This window comes from Rana temporaria, chromosome 5, assembly GCF_905171775.1.
Source record: "Rana temporaria chromosome 5, aRanTem1.1, whole genome shotgun sequence".
Classification (NCBI taxonomy): domain Eukaryota; kingdom Metazoa; phylum Chordata; class Amphibia; order Anura; family Ranidae; genus Rana; species Rana temporaria.
In genome coordinates this window covers 292845911-292861704 of record NC_053493.1, presented here as the reverse complement: position 1 = coordinate 292861704, position 15794 = coordinate 292845911, and positions in this window count along the sequence as shown.

The following is a 15794-nucleotide window of genomic DNA, read 5'->3' as shown; positions in this document are numbered from 1 at the left end:
CTTCAAAAGTGCTAAAGCACCATTCTGTAGAGGAAAATTCTCTCTCTCTCACTCAACTGTAGCAGCACACTCTTTTCACTCACAGCTGGGAACCATGAAATAGATTGTAGAACAGGTATAGCTAGGCTGGAACAGTCTATAGGTTCATAGCTGAGGATCATTAAGTAGCTTTAAGGTGCAGCAGAAAGGAGACTCTACTCACATAATCCCGGAACAGGATTAGTTACTAGATGCAGCCTCCTATACAGTAATCCAGCATCCAACCCCAGGGCATCAGGGACAAGCAGCCCTCTCCCCCTCTCAGCTCATTTATCTATTACCTCAGGAGGGAGAAAGACAATGTCATAAGGGTTCCAGACTAGTATTTAACAGCACCCCTGCCACCAACTAAACACACATCCACCAGGAATTGCCTAGACCCTGCTCAATATTCAAGCCTGTCATTTGACTCCTCCTTCCCAAGCTCTAGAAACTTCTAGAGGTAGAGGGAAGCAATCATACTTCTAGCCTGCAAAGCCCTGAACAGACCAGACTAAACAATTACTGCTCCTCTAGGTACAGCAGGAGCCAAAAATGTAATTTGCCTAGCAGCCTATCTAAGAAAGTGCTACACCAGTCTATAACCTTGTTAAAAATCAATTTGTTTTCCCTTATACATATAAACATTTACAACTCTGTTAACCACTTTAGCCCCGGGCCTGTTTTTCAGAGTTGGTGTTTACGAGACTAAAACATTTTTTTTTGCTAGAAAATTACTTAAAACCCCCAAACATTATATATTTTTTTCTCTAACACCCTAGAGAATAAAATGGCAGTCATTGCAATACTTTTTGTCACACCGTATTTGCGCGGCGGTCTTACAAGCGCACTTTTTTTGGAAAAAATTCACTTTTTTAAATTAAAAAATAAGACAACAATAAATTTGGCCCAATTTTTTTATATATTGTGAAAGAAAATGTTACGCCGAGTAAAATGATACCCAACATGTCACGCTTAAAAATTGCGCCCGCTCGTGGCATGGCGTCAAACTTTTACCCATAAAAATCTCGATAGGCGACGTTTAAAAAATTCTACAGGTTGCATTTTTTGAGTTACAGAGTAGGCCTAAGGCTAAAATTATTGCTCTCGCTCTAACGATCGCGGCGATACCTCACTTGTGTGGTTTGAACACCGTTTTCATATGCGGGCGCTACTCGCGTATACGTTCGCTTCTACGCGCGAGCTCGTCGGGACGGGGCGCTTTAAAAATTTTTTTTTGGGTTTTCGCATTTATTTTTATTTATTTTACAATTTTTAACACTGAAATAAAAAAATAAAAAAATTATCACTTTTATTCCTATTACAAGGAATGTAAACATCCCTTGTAATAGAAAAAAGCATGACAGGTCCTCTTAAATATGAGATCTGGGGTCAAAAAGACCTCAGATCTCATATTTAGGCTTAAATGCAAAAAAAAAGAAAACATTTGGAAATGTCATTTTTTCAAATGACAAAAAAATAAATGTTGCTTTAAGACGCTGGGCGGGACTAGTGAAGGAGATTTTTCCTTCAGTCTCGTCCCTAGTCACCAGCCGAACGGTCCCGATCGCCTCTGCCGCTACCGACGACTACGGTAAGCAGCGGAGGGCGCGGGAGAGCGGCGGGAGGGGGGGGCCTCTCCCGCCACCGATAACGGCGATCTCGCAGCGAATCCGCCGCGGAGACCACCATTATCGTGTACCGGACCGCCCACTGAAGAGATGAATATCTCGATTGTGGCAGCAGCTGCTGCCGTTACCGAGATATTCATCTTTAAAGTGATGACGTATAACGACGGTGGGTGGTCGGTAACTAGTTAATATACAATTTTTTTCTAATGAAAGCATACCTGAAAAAGAAGACAATACTCACCTCTCCTGCTGGCTGCGCCACTGGATGCCACTTCAGGCCTGGTTCACTCCTATGCATTTTTAGTGCATTTTTAGTTTTGCAGAAACACACTACAGTTTATTTACATGGTTTTCTATGGGTCACGTTCACATCTGTGCATTTTTATGGAAAGGGCAAGGGACCAGCAGGTTTTTTTTTTTGTGTTTCATAGACTTCAAAAACATGTATTGAAAAATGCAAAATGCACACCAGAATATCCCTAAAGCCCTGTACACACGATCGGTTTGTCCGATGAAAACAGACTGATGCACTGCTTTCATCGGACAAACCGATCGTGTGTGGGCCCCATCGGTTTGTTTTCCATAGGTGAAAAAAAAATAGAACATGTTTTAAATTTTTCCTATGGATAAAAAACGATCGTCTGTGTGGAAGTCCATCTGTCAAAAATCCATGCAGGCTCAGAATCAAGTCGACGCATGCTCGGAAGCATTGAACTTCATTTTTCTTAGCACGTCGTAGAGTTTTACGTCACCGCGTTTTGGCACGGTCGGATTTTTGACTGATGGTGTGTAGGCAAGACTGATGAAAGTCAGCTTCATCGCATATCCGATGAAAAAATCCATCGGATTAGATTCCATCAAATATCCGACCGTGTGTACGAGGCGTAAGTCCTCTGACAAACGGACATTGCAATATTGTGGATTTCCTAGACCTCCACAGCTGTCACTGGTTCCTCCATACATTCAAACAAAAAGGTCAGAGGGAGGAACCAGTGAGGGCTACTGGAGAGAAGTAGATTAATACCAACAGAAGTTTTGATTTCACCAGATTTCACAAGATTGGAGATTTTCCAGGATTGGAGCCAATTTGATGAAACAGGCAGCAGGAAAGGTATGTACTATATTCTTTTTCAGGTATGGCATGATTTAATAACATTTGTATAGTGACAGATTTTCTCTGCTATCTCCTCTTAGTGCTATCTTGTTGCAAAAATAGACTTTTGACAGATGAATTCCAATCCATCCCAATAAGTTAGCTTACAGTTGTATTGCAGTGCCCCATATCGTGACTGATGCCAAATCCTGTTAAATATGTTACTACTATATGATGATGGATAGCTTGTAGCTGCACTTTTATATTCACTCAAATATTGTGAAGGCATTAGGACTGTATTTGTATTATTTTTTGTAAAGAGTCTTCTACACGGTTCACTTCACATATTCGTTTTCAGTACAGTCAGTTTCCTGCAGTAATCCTTTTGTGATTTAGTGCTGAACACCAAGGCATAGGGAGTACAGCACTATAACAGGGGTAGGTGATATTATAGCACCATAGTCAGCAAGGTTACGACTCTATAATCACTTTATCTTGTCCCAATAAATTCAGTTTGACATATTTGTTTAGGAAAATTAGAGCACCGGTAACCCTGCATGCTTTGTATAATAAATACATGTTAATGGTTGAGCCTGCAGTCTCTGATTACTAAAACATATACCTTGTTTTATTAGATAAGATGCATCTTTCTATGCAAACCAACAATTCCCAAAATAAATCCAAAGTTTTTAATTGGTACAAATAAACCATTTGAAAGATGTATTGCATATGTCCACAGCCATAGAAAACGATTTGCTGTGCTTTACAGAACTCTTCATCATTCATTCATGAAGCATAATAGTCCCTATAAGTGTCTGTAATTATGCCATGTATTATGCTTTTTGAATGATTTGTCATTTATAGCAGAAACCATGCCTATACAAATTAAAATTCTACAGAAACATTTTTTCTTTGCTATTTTAGCAAAGTGTGGCAACTGAGTGAAGGAAAGTGACTGCTTATCATCCAGTGTTTATAGTGGTGTCAATGAAAAAGTTAACTGGGAGGCTGCATAGGTGTTGACTAGAATTAACATGAGGGCGGAAAAAAAACACACAGGTGGCCCAAACACCTAGTGCATTACCCAGGAATTATTAAAGAAAACCAATTGGCCAATAAAATATTTACAAAGGACAACAATGACATGCATAACAGCGGACACTGATTGTAAACCAGTGTTTTAGGGACGCAGCCCCTTCCTCAGAGCTCAAGCCAACTAATGTTCACCTCCTAATAAATGCACCAGGCATCCTACAGCTCAACCCTCCAAAATGGGACGGGGTGTTGCAGCATCAGACAGGGTGAGAGAGGTCATCATAATAATCCTAAATAATGTTTTCAACAAATACATGTATACATGTAAATTATATATATATATATATATATATATATATATATATATATATATATATATATATATATATATATATATACAGCCCTCAAAATTTCACTCTTTTGCTCGCATTTTGCGAGTGAAATTTATTCCAGGGCGAGTGAGGAGCTGGGGTGAACCAGGCTGACAGTTCTGTCAGCCGAAGGACACAGAGAACGGCAGGACTGGACTGCCCTGGCACCGCTTTAAACCAAGGCTGCAGCACTCTCCTTCTCCCCCTCTTGTATCACACACAGCGGGCATCTTCCGCTGTGTGTCATGGAGAGGGGCTTGCAGCGGCGTTGCTATGGGGGTGCGGACCGCACCAGGTGACACCCACCAAAGGGGTGACACCAGGGGCCGGGACTGCATGGGCAAGAGCGGGGCTTCAGTCTCGGGTGATGGCGAGTGGGCTACTACAGTGCGTGTCGGCATTTGCCGACATCTCCTGCAGGGGGTCCCCAGCGCAGCGATCGCGATGGCCGACACTTTAGCAGCTCCCATCTTTCCCAGCCGGCTACCTGCATGTTAGCAGTGTCAGAGCACCGGGAGATCTCCTTCGAGTGTGTGTCGGCATTTGCCGACATCTCCTGCGGGGTGTCCCCGGGTCTCCAGCGCAGTGATGGCTGACAATTTAGCAGCTCCTATCTGTCCCAGCCAGCCGCATGTCAGCCGTGTCAGGGCGCCAGGAGATCTCCTTCCCAGGTTCCTCCTCTGCTTTGGTGTGTCTTCTGATGGGACGCGAGGAGGAACCTGGGAAGGAGATCTCCTGGCGCCCTGACACGGCTGACATGCGGCTGGCTGGGACAGATAGGAGCTGCTAAATTGTCAGCCATCACTGCGCTGGAGACCCGGGGACACCCCGCAGGAGATGTCGGCAAATGCCGAAACACACTCGAAGGAGATCACCCGGCGCTCTGACACTGCTAACATGCAGGTAGCCGGCTGGGACAGATGGGAGCTGCTAAAGTGTCGGCCATCAATCACTGAGGACCCGGTCTCTGATAACCGGTAAGTCTTCTGCTGAGGGTGACTGGTTGGGGGGAATAAGCGAATTTGGGCAAGAAGAGGGGTTTAATACTGAAAGAGGGGAGATGTGGGGATTATTTGTGCTGAGAGGGGGGGTCTGTGCAGGGAGGGGGAGATGGGGGATGATTTATGCTGAGGGGAAATCTGTACATGGAGATGGGGGGGGATGATTTGGGCTGAGAGGGGGGATCTGTGCAGGGAGATGGGGGGATGATTTGTGCTGAGAGGGGGGATTTGGGGGGTAAAATAATTTGTATAAGGAGGGGTTTGGGGGGATTTATACTGGGACGAGGGATATGGGGGGCATTTTTTTACTGAGAAGGGGGATTTGTGCTGAAAGGGGGTATATGAGGGTGATGACTTGTGCTGGTAGGGGGAAATGGAAGGGAAGTAATGTGCTGAGAGGGGGTATTTGTACTAGAAGGTGGCATATGGGGGTGAAGATTTTTAAGAGGGGGAATATTGGGGGGGATTTGTGCTGAGAGGCAATTGATGGGGCACAGTAATGCGGCAATTGATGGGGCACAGTAAGGCTGCAAGTGATGGGGCACAGTAAGGCTGCAAGTGATGGGGCACTGTAAGGCTGCATTGATGGGGCACTGTAAGGCTACGTTCACGGGCACACTGAGGCTGCACAGATGGGTACTGATATGCTTTATGTTACTATTGTTAATATTTATTTTTGGAACTTAATTCTGCTTAAAATATTTAACAGTGTTTTCATGAGATAATTTACAAGGGCGTGTTTAGGGGCGTACTTAGGGGTGGGGCAGGGGAGGTGTTGGGTGGGGAAACTGATGGCGAGTAACTATTAAGGCCTGGCTAGTGGCTAAGGACTTGAAATTTTGAGCCCTGTATATATATATACACACACACACACACATACACATTTCCAATGAAAAAGGAGAGACAGGGAAGTTGTTGTTCGATAATTAATATATTTAATATATACATTTGGATAACGGAATGGTTACCTGTAAGTGCAACTAAGTGTTCTTCGCTGAAAAGATTACAGCCAGCACTCATAAGTGGATGTTATATCTATATCCCAAGAGAAAGATGCCCCTCTTCTGAGGTGTACCCTCTTTCACGGCATAGCATGTCTTCAAGGTGAGGTTGCGGGTAAATCAATTTAAATCTACAAATAGTTTGAACGAATGTGGAGAGTCCGGCGGGACAAAACGTAACCCTCTTCGAAGAAAGAATATTTTTTGCCGTCACTGAATTCTAAAGAGGTATGATTGATGGTAGCATATTTTCCGCCGAGATCTTTCCTCTGTTTATGCTTCATAACTCCTTGCTTTACCCTTTTGTTTTTTCAGATCTTTTGCTTCTGTTGACACCCCCCGTGGGTGGGGTTGTCTCTAAAAAAGAAGAGGGGTGGGAAGTGTAGACAATGTAGTGGCAGGGGCAGAGGTTCTAGATTCTGTGATAGACTCCCCCGGGACAGAGGCATTTGGAGGGGACTGAATGCTAGCCTCTTGCCTACTGACTATGGGCCCTAGCATTTGAGGGAGCTACTATCATTTAGGAAGATGTTCTGGTATAAATGTGACGGACTCCGAACACCCTGACTAAGTATCTCTGCCAAGAAGCTGCTTCCTAATGCTCTGATACACGAGATGAGTGAATCTGGATATAGTTACCCCAAGAACTAGGCAACACCAGTTTTGGAGTAAACCAGAATAAGAACTGTTTATTTGAACAAGAATACAGCCTTTTTACACTTGAGAAAAAGGTCACTCACCACATTAACAATGACCCAAATATTTACCCAAAACATCACACAATGGTTTAGCTAATGAGGTACAGCTTACTCATGGCTAATCCCATCACAGAGGATCCTTAATTAACCACCTGGATAACTCAGATGTCACATTGCAGGTCAGACTTGCCGACTCCAAACTCAGAAGGTACAATACACATTATCATAAGTATAAACACAGAACACCTTCAGACAATAGCAGGAGAGCTACTTTCAATACATTTTGGCTGGGGGCCCAAGACAGGTGGCTTGCTGATAACATCAACATCAGCTATGAGTCCCAAGCTGCCAGAGCCCATCATGGTCTTTTTAATAATTTCCTTCTGCATTACATAACAGAACATCTTCCTAAATGCTTGTAGCTCCCACAAATGTCAGGGCCCATAGTCAATAGGCAAGAGGCTAGCATCCAGTCCACTCCAAAAGTCTCTGTCCTGGGTTTATCGCATTTCTCCCCCATCAAAAGTCAACTAACAAGGTCCCAGACCCCCACCTGGTCTGGACATGCGTTAGTCAGGCAGAGTGAACTCATATAGTCAGTATGCATGATCTCCATTCTTGGCTGCAAGAAATAGTGAAAAAATTTGTTGTCGTCAGTAAGTGTGGGGCAGAGGTTATTGACTCTCTGTCCGACTTCCAACGCCTCAGCTGGGTGGTTTGTAACATTCCGAGGCTCGGTCTGCTGCTGGTGAGAGGGGCCAATCCCTCCAGCTTCCTGAAGCTGTGGATGCATTGTAGGTGCTAGGCAGAGGCCAGAGGCGCTCTGCCCTGTTTCCAGCGATTCAATTGGAAGTAGAAGCTTCACTACATCAGCTTGTCACTGGAGAGAGGGGCCGACTGCCATGGCTCCCTGGAACTATACAGTTTTTGCTGGTGCTGGGCAGAGGTTGGTAGCCCTGTTGCCAGCACTTCTTCTGGGACTTCACATGATTCGCTCCGGCTAACCATTGGAGTGGGAGGCTGAATTCCTCCACTCCCAGACTGTGGATCTACTTCTGGGGAGGAAGTTTGATCTTCCAAACTGTGTAGCTGCCATTGGGGAGGTGAGCCAGCTGCTTCCTCTTCCGTTTCTTCATTTGGCTGTTGGGATGACATTTCTCTGTCACTGTCTCCCAGGTGCATGGATCCTGGCTGGGGAGTAAAGACAATTTCCTCCACTCTGACTATTGGGAAGGGAGGACAACAACCTCCTCTTCCTTCTCTCCCTGAATCCTGATCTGTTGCTGGGAAGTGACCATCTCCTTCTCAACCTGGACCTCTGGAACTGCCGCAGGTATGGGAGAGAAGTCTTTGACTCTCTGTCCGGTTACCAGTGCTTCAGATGGAGAAGTTTCTTGTAACTCCACAGATGCTGCTGGCAGGATATCCCATGTCCCTGTCAAAGTTGTGGAATAAAGGCTGACTGTCTCTTCTCTCAGGAAGGCCGAATTCCACTGTTGGTGCTGGGCAGAGCTCAGTGATGTTTGGCCCTGATGCCAGCTCTTATGGCTGAAGGCTCACCAGGTTGTTCTTCCTCAGCGAAAAAAAAAATTAAATCCTTTGTCTCTGGAACTGGTGTCTGGGGATAGAGATTCACCATCTTCTGTCCGTAGAACAAAGAAGATTTTACCAGTGCTGTACAGAGGTTAGCAGAGCTCTGCCCTGTTGTCAGCACTTCAGCTTTGGGGGTGGCCATCTCTGGAGTTTTTGCTGACAATTCTGGGCATGCTGCTGAACGTATTCTAGTAGTTCCCTGTAAGCCCTTTCCAGATGCTGTTTTTTCCTTAGCAAATATTCCAGGTTTAAGCTCTGAGACACAAAAACATTAGTAATGCTCTCTCACAGCAATCCAGTGCCGCCAAAGTCATATCCCTCAGACGAGCATTCTGTTATATCCCCTAAATATCCCAGCTCTGCGTGCTATAGCACAGCCTGATATCGATTGTCCAGCTCTATCTCCTGCTGGACCAGCCTGTCCAACTCAGTCACCCATTGCTCCTGAGGCCGCTCTCCCAGGACTGCCACCCGTAAAATCCCCCTGGTCACTGGCCTGTTGCTCTGAGGTTGGAAAGAACTTGCCCTGCTGTATCCCAGAAACCTGGAGGGCTCCAATGCAGAGCCCTACCCGAATCTGCTGCCTGGGCTCCAGGTATTCATCTGCAGACACAGCCCTGGAGTACGCTGAAAGGATGAACTGCAGCAGCCCCGGGAACTCTGATGTCAGATCCATATTTCTGCTGGGGTGACCAAAGTCAATCTTGGATCACGGTGGAGGTTTGGATGTCCCAGACTTCACTAAGCATCCCATCGCTAAAGCACATCTAGCCAGATGAAACAGTCTCTTCTGATCTGACCAGTTAGTAGAGGACATACTTGTATGCTCTTGGCTATTAGCTGAAAGGGAACTTCCAGTTACTGCATACTTACATTTTTTTGTTGTATTTGCTATTTTTATATAGTTTTCCACATTTTTAAAATGTAAAAAAGCTGTCCTGTCCCTGCTATTGACAGCGCAGGTCTGGCATCTGTCTCCTTGGCAGCGGCGGCAGTCTATTAGGACCTAGTGCTGGTGACATTATGGGTGCATGCAGGGGAAGGCTGGCACTATTGGTTATAGAGAGTCGAGCCCCCAGCTGGTCACCTAGCAGCAGTAATGCTGTATAACCTATTAAGGGTGGCTTTGGCCAATTATGGCTCAGGGGGTTTAGTACACGCCCCACACTATAAAAGGCCACCTGCAGGTCGGCCTTGTAGTGTGTTGCAGTGGTTAAGAGAGGACAGAGAGAGTGTAATTTTTTGCAGGTAGATAGAGCAGGCAGGCAGGCTAGTCATTTAATGCTACAGTGTGTGGAGGATATATATATATACATCCCAGGTGTTGTAGATATATGTATATACTGTATAGTTTAGCTAGATCAGTTCTTCCTAATTTACTGGCAGGCAGGTGATTGTGATAGCTGCAGTATTCTTACGTGGTTTATTACCCGTGTCCTCTGTAGTTTGCATAGTAGGTAAAGTGATAGGGATGGTGGCGCTGCCTGTGTAGGCACTATAAAAGGAGCTAGATAAGGGGTATTGACATATCCCCCAGATAGAGCGCTGGGTATGCAGTATATTCTGGTAATGCTCCTCAAATACCTACAGTCACTAAGGTCCGCAGCTCATAAGGTAATATTAATAGAATAATAGAATACAATATCCTCTATGTGCAAACCTCAATGTGTGCTATTCAGTGGGCTGTGCGTATAATATGATATACCTAGATAGCTAGTATGAGGTATCTACGGAATATATGATTGCAGATGGTGTAATCCTGGTATTTAACCCTCACGAGATAGTATCAAGTGGATACAGCAGGAATACAGCTACGTGCATAAATCAGATAATATGATACAAATCAACCCAATCAATCATACACGCCTGTCCATAAAACAAAAATGTCCAGATGTAATACTGATAAATGGGCTCCTGCCCCCTGTAGAGAAAAAGGGGTATTACTGTAAAAGAGCCCCAGATGGTGCAGTAAATGAACTATGAATCCACACTGATAATAACAACTATATATAAAAATATATATGAGAGATATTGTCCATCCTGGGGGGGGGGAAACAATGCACAAAATGTCATATGTATATACAGTTCAACATTCTTCTTTCTATAATCAAAACCATAGGGAAAATGTGCAAGGGATCTTGATAGATTGGTGAAAGTCCAGCAAGCAGGTAGGTGTGAAAGTAGTGCCTCTGTCACACAACTCCGAGTGCTCCCGGTGCTCCCCTCAGGGTACCCCACTCACCAGATAGAAGTCCCCTCTTGGGGTGATCCGCATGTATCGGGGGTTCAGGAAACCACTGCTACTAGCTGCTGCTGGGTCCTTCCTCCAAACGTGTATGGTACTGCTATAAGCCCGGATGGTGTAGCTCCCTTGGTCCCTCGGATGAGAAAAAGCACATACGGGGGGCTCCGATAGTGTAATAAGATTTTGACAGCTTGGTCTTTGTAAAAAAGTACTAGTTTATTCAAAAGGCATGTGGATTACAGGCCAATCACAGGAAAAATATATAAATGAAATAAAATATTGGAGCTCAAAATGAAAATGGCAATGTCCGCACCTACTGGCTGGTGATGAGGTGTACGGGCTAGCTGCCAATGAGACAATAGTCCCCTGAGCGTATGTGGGCAGGGAACAAAAATTAAATAGATAAATAAAAAGGATAAAAGAAGATCACTGGTAACTAAAGTGGCTGGCTTCTATTCGCCCTAAGTAACAGCTCAGCCTAGCTACACAGAGTGATGGCGTGTGTGTCCTAGGTAGTTGCGTGCGTTCCAGCCAAACCACCTATCGTACACCCGGAAGTGACGTCACACGTACAGGCCTGACGTACGTTTCGAATTTGCTATTCGTCTTCTGAGGCACCTAAAGCTACTTGGTGTGTACTGGCCGTGTGCTCTGTAGTTTGCACCTAAAGCTACTTGGTGTGTACTGGCCATGTGCTCTGTAGTTTGCACCTAAAGATTCAGGAGCAGTGATTTTAATTTCCTTTAAATATTGAACCTGCTGGGTGTCTATAGTATGCCTGTGAAAATGTCTTTGAGAACCCGGGTCTTGCCCGAGGGAACATGTATCAACGGAAAATAAGTTTTAAAAACTGAAAAAGTCCTGAAAAAAACGACCGTTTTTAAAACTTTTTTTCCATTGATACATGTTCCCTGGGGCAAGACCCGGGTTCTCAAAAAAGAAGTTTTACGACAATAACTTGCATATTAGGCTTTAAAATGAGCACTTTTGAATTAGAACGTTCGAGTTCCATAGACGTCAATGGGGTTCTAAATGTTTGCGCGAACATTCGGTCCGTTCAAAGGTTCTGGTGCGAACCGAACGGGGGGGTTTGCGGCTCATCCCTAGCTGTGATTAGCACTGTGGAGTGTCGGCTTCCTGGCGGGATCAGGCATATGGGATTTCAAACACACCCAAGCCCATCTCTATTGGTTGTAGACCAAGGGTCTCAAACTGGTGGCCCTCCAGCTGTTGTAAAACTACAAGTCCCATCATGCCTCTGCCTGTGGGAGTCATGCTGGTAACTGTCATTCTTGCAATGCCTCATTGGACTTGTAGTTTTGCAACAGCTGGAGGGCCGCCAGTTTGAGACGCCTGTTGTAGACAGTTGAGCTCCCTGCAGGTTGCTTAGCAGCAGTGGAACCTTCTCTGACAAGCTGTTCGGGATGCAATCCAGGTGATGCTCCTAGTCAAATCCTAGTGTTAAATATCAGTGATTTTATTGATCAAAGCCCACACCCACATGGCTGCTGAACATACGGTTGATTATATATATGTGGTTGTACTCTTGATGCTAATAAATACTGTGGCCCAGATTCTCATAGAATTGCGTAAAACTGGGCGGTAAAATCTGATTTACGTTACGCCGCCGCAAGTTTTGCAGGCAAGTGCTTTATTCACAAAGAACTTGCCTGTAAAGTTGCGGCTGTGTAGTGTAAATCACCCGGCGCAAGCCCACCTAATTCAAATTAGGCGGGTAGGGGGCGTGTAGCATTTAAATTAAGCACGTTCCCGCGCCGAACGTACTGCGCATGCGCCGTCCGTAAAATATCCCAGGGTGAATTGCTCCAAATGACGTCGCTAGGACGTCATTGGTTTCGACGTGAACGTAAAAGGCGTCCAGCCCCATTCACGGACGACTTACGCAAACAACGTAAATTTATAAATTTCGACGCGGGAACGACGGCCATACTTAACATTGATTGTGCCTCATATACCCAGGGGCAACTTTACGCCGGGACAAGCCTAACCTAAACGTCGTAACTTTACTGCGTCGGCCGCACGTACGTTCAGGAATTTGCGTATCTAGCTAATTTGCATACTCAACGGGGAAAACGATGGAGGGGACACCTAGCGGACAAAAAAAATTGCATTTAAGATCCGACGGCGTAAGAGCCTTACGCCTGTCGGATCTAATGGATATCTATGCGTAACTGATTCTAAGAATCAGTCGCATAGATACGACGGCCCAGATTAGGACTTACGACGGCGTACATGTGTTTATTAGATCTGACTGGGAGCATCACCTGGATCACATCCCAATCAGCATGTCAACAGAGAAGGTTATACAGCATTACTGCTGCTAGGTGACCAGCTGGGGGCTCGACTCTCTATAACCAATAGTGCCAGCCTTCCCCTGCATGCACCCATAATGTCACCAGCACTAGTTCCTAATAGACTGCCGCCGCTGCCAAGGAGACAGATGCCAGACCTGCGCTGTCAATAGCAGGGATAGCTTGGGAACCCCACCGTGGCAGAACAGCAGGGCCAGGTGGCAAGACAACCTTTGCAACCCTGAGTTCTCCCACTGCTTTGGACCCTTATATTTTCTTAGTGTGCTGGTGACAGATATATCTCTTGTTGTCCGCCACCCTGGAGGGAGCTCACTGCAGAACATGTGAAAGGGCCCGTTGTGGGATCGTAATAAAGAGCCCCAGGATATATATATCTATATCTATATATATATATATATATATATATATATATATATCTATATATATATATATATATATATATATATAAAATTGCATTTTATAGTTGCCCCCCCTACTTTTGTCCCTGTCCCCCCAATGTGCCCCCCCCCCTAAATATGAAAGCTGGAGACGCCACTGCCATCAGTTCCCAATAAACAGGTTCAGTCTGGAGAACTCCAACAGTGACAAATGCAGAGAAAGCTAAACAACCATTCCAGTTCTGAAAGGACAATCATCAGACAAAGATAGTGTGTGACTGTGTTTCCTCAAATGCTTCAAAGGTGCAGCCCTCCTGCAATCCAACCATATACTGCAAAAAAAAAAAAAAAAATCCTAGTGCTTTACCCAAGATTTATTAAAGGAAACCAAACAGCCAATAAAATACTCACAAAGAACAGAAGTGACATGCATAACAGCAGACTCTGATGGTAAACTAGTGAGACAACGAACAACCAGATGATGGCAAGCTGGTGCATTTCAGAAATGCATCCCCTTTCTCGGTTCAAATATTTTATTGAAGATTTCACAATATAATACATATTGGTTATACAAATTTTAAATGAAGTAGTTGTATATATATATAACTTTTATCTTCTCTACAAGAACTTTTTGTCAAAAATAAATAAATATAATATATAAAATAGAATAATAATGAAATAAGATAATTTAAGAAGTACCAATTGTGTTTTTATAAATTATTGTATCATTTTAAACATGCAAAGGGTAAGATAAATCAGATTAAATAAACAAACTGTCAGGGGACAGTCAAGATCAGCTTATAGCATACGTATTCTACAAATTTATGGTTAAAAAAAATAGCAATAAGCGTTTATTGATCGGTTTGCTCAAAAGTTATAGCGTCTACAAATTATGGGATAGTTTTATTGTTTTTTAGTAATATTTTTTTTTTACTCGCAATGGTGGTGATCAGCGATTTTTATCGTGACTGCAACATTATGGCAGATACATCAGACACTCTTGACACATTTTTGGGACCATTGTCATTTTTACAGCGATCAGTGCTATAAAAATGCACTGATTACTGTAAAAATGACACTGGCAATGAATGGGTTAACCACTAGATGGCGCTGTAGGGGTTAAGTGTGCCCAGGGATGTGTTCTAACTGTAGGGGGGATGGGCTGTGTGTGACAAGACAGTGATCACTGCTTCCGATTACAGGAAGCGGTGATTAGTGTCATTGTCACTAGGCAGAGTGGGGAGATGCTTGTTTACATCTCTTCGTTCTTCCTCACCGCGTGATGATCGTGGGCATCCCCGCCGCGATTAAGTCCGCGTGACCCGCGGTCGAGCTCACGGTCGGGCGCATGATGCCGGCGGCACGCACGCGTCCACAATGCCACTTCCTTAAAGGGGACGTATATATCCGTCCTTCTGCCCAGGAGTGCCATTCTGTCGACGTATAAATGCATGCGGCGGTCGGCAAGTGGTTAAAGAACCATGAGAACACTGGACACCCAGCACATAGCACAGTGGTAGGGAAGGTGCCCAGTGTGTCCCTGGACCATATTTGCACCAGTAACAAACAAATGGCCCCTGCCCCCACCTATAACCTGCCTTTGCAGCAAGGAGCACATGAAAGGGCAAACACATTAAAAGTCAAAAACAGAACATTCCATAGCTCAACTCACCAGACAGTCTGCTGACAAACCGAATTAACCTGTCCAACTGATCTGGCCATGGATGCAAGGTCTGTAGGGTGATATTCTCCAACAGCCATCTATACCAACACATGTATGCTTGTATTGATCATCTTGCTAATATTCTTTGTAGTAATAGACTTATTTATTAAAGGTAAGACTAAATTGAAGGTTAATTCTATATCAAACATGTTATTTACATTTTTAGTGGATATGGTTGAGTTGAACCACCTGCTTTTTCTGCCAATCAGAGGCTTCTGTAGTGAGATTTTGGCAATGTGATGTATACCTTTGCTCCTTTTATAATGTATATCCAGAGAAGGAGCCATTTTCTTTCAGCTGAATGTGTTGATTTTACCTTAACTTTTTTTGGGGGTTGAGTAACACTATCATCTTATACAGTAATGTCTGAATTGTAAAGGCTAAACTGTAAATTCTGATGAGGATTTTTATTTCTGTAATTATATAAGTTTCCAGGGTACAGTTTTCAACAAGTCCATAAATATGAAATATCTGTTTTTGGTGACATTATTATAATGACGTAAAAAGTAGTGATGAATGGCACCATGAAATTAACATTTAACAACTAAATAATGACAACACATTTTTATGGGGTGCCATGGATCCTCACTGCTCACTTAAAGTCCATATGCAATTTAACAAATACACACACACAAACACACACAAACACATTCGTCCACCATTATTTGCTGAAAG